Source organism: Vombatus ursinus, unplaced genomic scaffold (assembly GCF_900497805.2).
Source record: "Vombatus ursinus unplaced genomic scaffold, bare-nosed wombat genome assembly UNPS02010548.1, whole genome shotgun sequence".
NCBI lineage: Eukaryota > Metazoa > Chordata > Mammalia > Diprotodontia > Vombatidae > Vombatus > Vombatus ursinus.
In genome coordinates, this window is record NW_020950326.1 from 13,234,132 (window position 1) to 13,238,971 (window position 4,840).

At 37.6% G+C, this 4,840-nt stretch overlaps 1 pseudogene; it reads left to right on the plus strand.

Annotated features, from left to right (window-relative positions):
* Positions 1–1,802: 1,802 nt before the first annotated feature.
* On the plus strand, positions 1,803–2,545 carry LOC114037787 (annotated as a pseudogene).
* The last annotated feature ends 2,295 nt before the right edge of the window (positions 2,546–4,840 follow it).

Here is a 4,840-nt window from a genome sequence, read left to right on the forward strand (position 1 = left end):
TTGAACTCAGGTCTTCCTAACTTCAGGCCTGTCACTTCATCCACACATCCACTTCATCCTAGATGTCCTTATAATATACATACTAATATATATTATATAATATATAATAATATATATTATATAATATATATAATATTTAAATATATAATATACATAATACTAAAAATAATATGTATAACACACTACAATATAACATAAAATTTAAAATATAACACATTGCATATATAAGTATCTATGCATGTCATATTTTAAGGTAAGAAAAATAAACAGATGCTGGTTTTAAAATTGGAAATTAGTAGATGGATTTTGGTGTGAATTATCAAAGTGGGCTAAATATGTTGATTAGATTGGCAAAAAATTGTTCATGTAAAATATGCATATATGTGTGTCTGCCACAAAGTTAGGCAAGACCAAGATTCACACACTCAAACACACACATAGAGTAATATTTACATAGTGCCTATTATATGCTAGACACTGCCAAGTGCTTTACAATTATTATTTCATTTCATCCTCACAACAACCCTAGAAGGTAAGATGCTATTTTTTCCCCATTTTATAGATGAGGAAACCGAGGCAAACTGAGGTTAAGTGACTTGGCCAGAGTCACACAGCTATTAAATGTCTAAGGCCAGATGTGAACTCAGGTCTTCTTGACCTCAGGCCTGGTTCTGTATTCATTGGACCACTAAAGTGCCTCTAACACTTCATGCATTTGTATGTGTATGTATGTAAATGTATACATATTTGTATATTTGTGCATACTTATGTATGGTTGTGTGGTTTCCTCTCTATATACATAGTTATATGTATATATTAGATTTAGAATTATCACATTTAAGCTTTAAGGAAACTTATAATTCTGACCCAACTATCTTAAGGTATTATAGTCATAATTAACCCTAAAAATTAAAAAGGAAGGGGGAAAACAGAGTCAAAATGGCAAAGAGAAGGCATGAAATTGCCTGAGCTCTCCCTAGTTTCCCTCAGAAACAACATTAAATCAAGCCTCTAAACAAATTCTGGAGTAACAGAACCCACAAAAAGGAGTGAAACAATTTTCCAGCTTAAGATAGCTTAAGACTTGTGGAAAGGTCTCTCCCACTTTGGTAAAAGGGGAGAGCAGACCAGTGCAGATGGTGTCTGGGCAAACCAGCAGAGGCCCTTAGCCATAGCACAGATCAGCAACCAAAGCCCTTCAGTGTTGGCTCAGCACACTAGTTTCACAGAAGGCCAGACACAAGGCCTTCAGATATAGTGTAGAAGGCAAACTACCAGGTCCAGAACCCAGAAAACATTAGGCACAACTAGTTCAGGACACCCCCCACCCCATACAGTGGGCAAGTTGCCAGCACCTCAGGACCCTGTGTGGAAAGCCAATGACCATACCCCTGGCCTCCAGCAAAAGAAGCTTGGAAAAGTGCCCCAGGAACAGAGCTCAACTTTAAAAAATGAGGAAAAATCCAGAAAGATCCCTGGTCATAGAAAGCTACTATGATGACAGGGAAGATCAAAATACAAACTCAGAAGAAGACAATAATGTCAAGATATCTACATATGAAGCTTCAAATGGAAATATTAAATGGTCTTAAGCCCAAAAAGTCCTCTTGGAAGAGCTCAAAAGGGATTTTAAAATTGAAGTAAGAGCTTCTACTTCTATTGAACACCAAACAGCAGACAATGCCGATGCTGCACAGGAGGAGTGGGAAACCCCGGGGGCTCCGGAGTTGGAGGCCAAGGTTGCTTCCAGGGTGGTTTTGGCAGTGGGGGCCGAGGTCAAGGTCAGGGCTGTGGTCGAGGCCATGGCCATGGCTGCAGGGCCAGGGAGGAAAGCCAAAGACAAGGAGTGGTAACACTGTCACTGAGCTGGGCCGGCTAGTCAAGGACATGAAGATCAAGTCTTTGGAAGAGAGTTATCTTTTCTCCCTTCCTGTCAAGGACTCTGAGATCATAGATTTTTTCCTGGGATCTTCATTGAAAGATGAAGTTCTGAAGATCATGCCTGTTCAGAAACAAACTAGAGCTGGACAACGTACCAGGTTCAAAGCTTTTGTGGCCATCAGTGACTACAATGGCCATGTTGGCCTTGGTGTCAAGTGCTCCAAGGAAGTGGCCACAGCTATTTGTGGTGCTATCATTCTGGTCAAGCTGTCCAAGGTTCCTGTAAGACGTGGCTACATAGGGAACAAGATTGGCAAGCCTCACACAGTACCCTGCAAGGTCACTGGGCGACGTGGATTGATTTTGGTGCACCTGACCCCCGCCCCTAGAGGTACTGGCATCATCTCAGCTCCTGTGACTAAGAAGCTCCTAATGATGACTGGAATTGATGACTGCTCCACATCTGCAAAGGGTTATGCTTGCACTTTGGGCAATAGCTACCTTTGATACCATCTCCAAAACATACAGCTATCTAACCCCAGACCTGTAGAAGAAGACTGTGTTCATTAAGTCTCCCTATCAGGAATTCACCCACCATCTTGTGAAGACTCACACTTGTGTGCCTGTCCAGAGAACCCAGGCAGTTGCTGTGGCAACCACATAAATTTTTTTTTATAAACAAGTAAATTGAACTAAGCCTACTTAAAAAAAATGAAGAGAGGTAGAAGAAAAATAGGGAAAAGTAATGAGAGTTATGCAGGAGAATTATGAAAAAAGAGCCAACAGCTTGGAAAAGGAAAGCACAAAAATTGACTGAAGAAAACAACTCCTTAAAAATAGAATTGGCCAAATGGAAAAAAAAAAAGTCACCGAAGAAAATGACTCCTTTAAAAGTGGAAATGGAAAAGGAGGTACAAAAGCTAACTGAAAAAAATAATTACTTAAAAATTAGAATTGGGCAAGTGGAAGCTCATGACTCCATGAGACATCAAGAATCAGTCAAACAAAATGAAAAGAATTTAAAAAAATAGAAGAAAATGTAAATTACATCATTGGAAAAAATGGCTTGGAAAATAAACCCAAGAGAGATAATTTAACAGTTATTGGACTGAGAACCATGATAAAAAAAGAAGAAGAAGAAGAAGAAGAAGAAGAGCCTGGCAGAATCTTTGAGGAAATCATCAAGGAAAACTGCCCTGATATCCTGGAACCAGAGAATAAAATTATCATTGAAAGAATCCATCGCTCATCTTCTAAAAGCCCAAAATGAATACTCCAAGGAATATTATAGCCATATTCCAGAATCATCAGGTCAAGGAGAAATACTGCAAGCAGATAGAAAGAAATAATTCAGATATCAAGGAGCCAGAGTTAGGAGTACACAGGACTTAGCTTTTACATTAAAGGTTTGGAGGACTTGAAACATGATATTCTGGAACACAAACGAGCTTGGATTCTAACTAATGATCAACTACCTGGCAAAATTAAGCATATTCATTCAGGGGAAAAAAGATGGACATTCAGTGAAATAGAGAACTTTCAAACTCTCCTGATGAAAAGACCAGAGATGAACAGAAAATTAAATCTTCAAATGCAAGATTCAAGAGAAGCATAAAAAGGTAAACAGGAAAGAGAAAAAAAAATGTTATGCAATAAGATCAAATTGTTTACATCCCTACATGGGAAGATGGTACTTATAACTCTTGAGAACTCTACCTCTATTAGGTCAGTTAAAAGAAGTATACACACATAGAGGGCGTGGATATAATTTGATTTTGTTGCGATGATATTAAAAAATTAAGGGGTGAAAAAAAGGATAGTAGTAGGAGAAGAGGAAAGGGGAAAACAAAATAGGGTAAAATACATCACATGAAGAGGCACAAAAGATCTATTACAATAGAGGGAAAGAAGCAAGGGGGTAAGCATTGTTTGAAACTTATTCTCATTGGATTTGGGTCAAAGAGGGATAACATACACATTTTAGGATTATCACTTTCAGAATTTTAAGGAAACTTACAATTCTGACACAACTCCCTTAAGGTACTATAGTCATATTTGGATATATAAATTTATCTTATACTATAGATAAGTAGGAGGAGAAAGGTGAAAGAAAAGGGAAGGAGGGGAGTTTAAAGAAGGGAGGGCAGAAGGGAGGTAAGAAGTAGGAGGGAAAAGGGAAAGAGAATCGCAGAGGGACTGGTAGAAGGGAGGGTAGATTGAGAGAGGTGGTGGTCAAAAGCAAAACAGTAGTGAGGAGGAACAGGGTGAAAGGAGAGAGAAAAGTATAAACAGGGGGAAAACTAGGATAGAGGGAAATACAAAGATAGTAATCATAACTATGAATGTGAATGAGGTGAACTCTCCCACAAAATGAAAGTGAATAACAGAGTGGATTAAAAAAAAAGAATCCTACAATATGTTGTTTATAAGAAACACATTTGAAGCAAAGAAACACACACAGAGCAAAAGTAAAAAGGATGGAGCAGAATATATTATGCTTCAGCTGAAGTAGAAAAAGCAGGGATAGCAATACTCATCTCAGAAAAAACAAAAGCAAAAATAGATCTAATTAAAAAATATAAAGGAAACTACACCTTGCAAAAAGGTACCATAGACAATGAAGTAATATCATTACTAAACATATATGCACCAAGTAATATAGCACCCAAATTCTTAGAGGAGAATTTAAGGCAGTTATAGGAAGAAATAAACAGTAAAACTATACTAGTGGGGGACCTCAACTTCCTTCTCTCAGAACTAGATAAATCTAACCACAAAATAATCAACAAAGAAGTTAAGGAGGTTAAAAGGATTTTAGAAAAGTTAGATCTGCTAGACCTCCGGAGAAAATTGAATTGGGATAGAAAGGAATATACCTTTTTCTCAATAGTACATGGCACCTACACAAAAATTGACCATTTATTTTGGCACAAAAACTTCACAATTACATGTAAAAAAA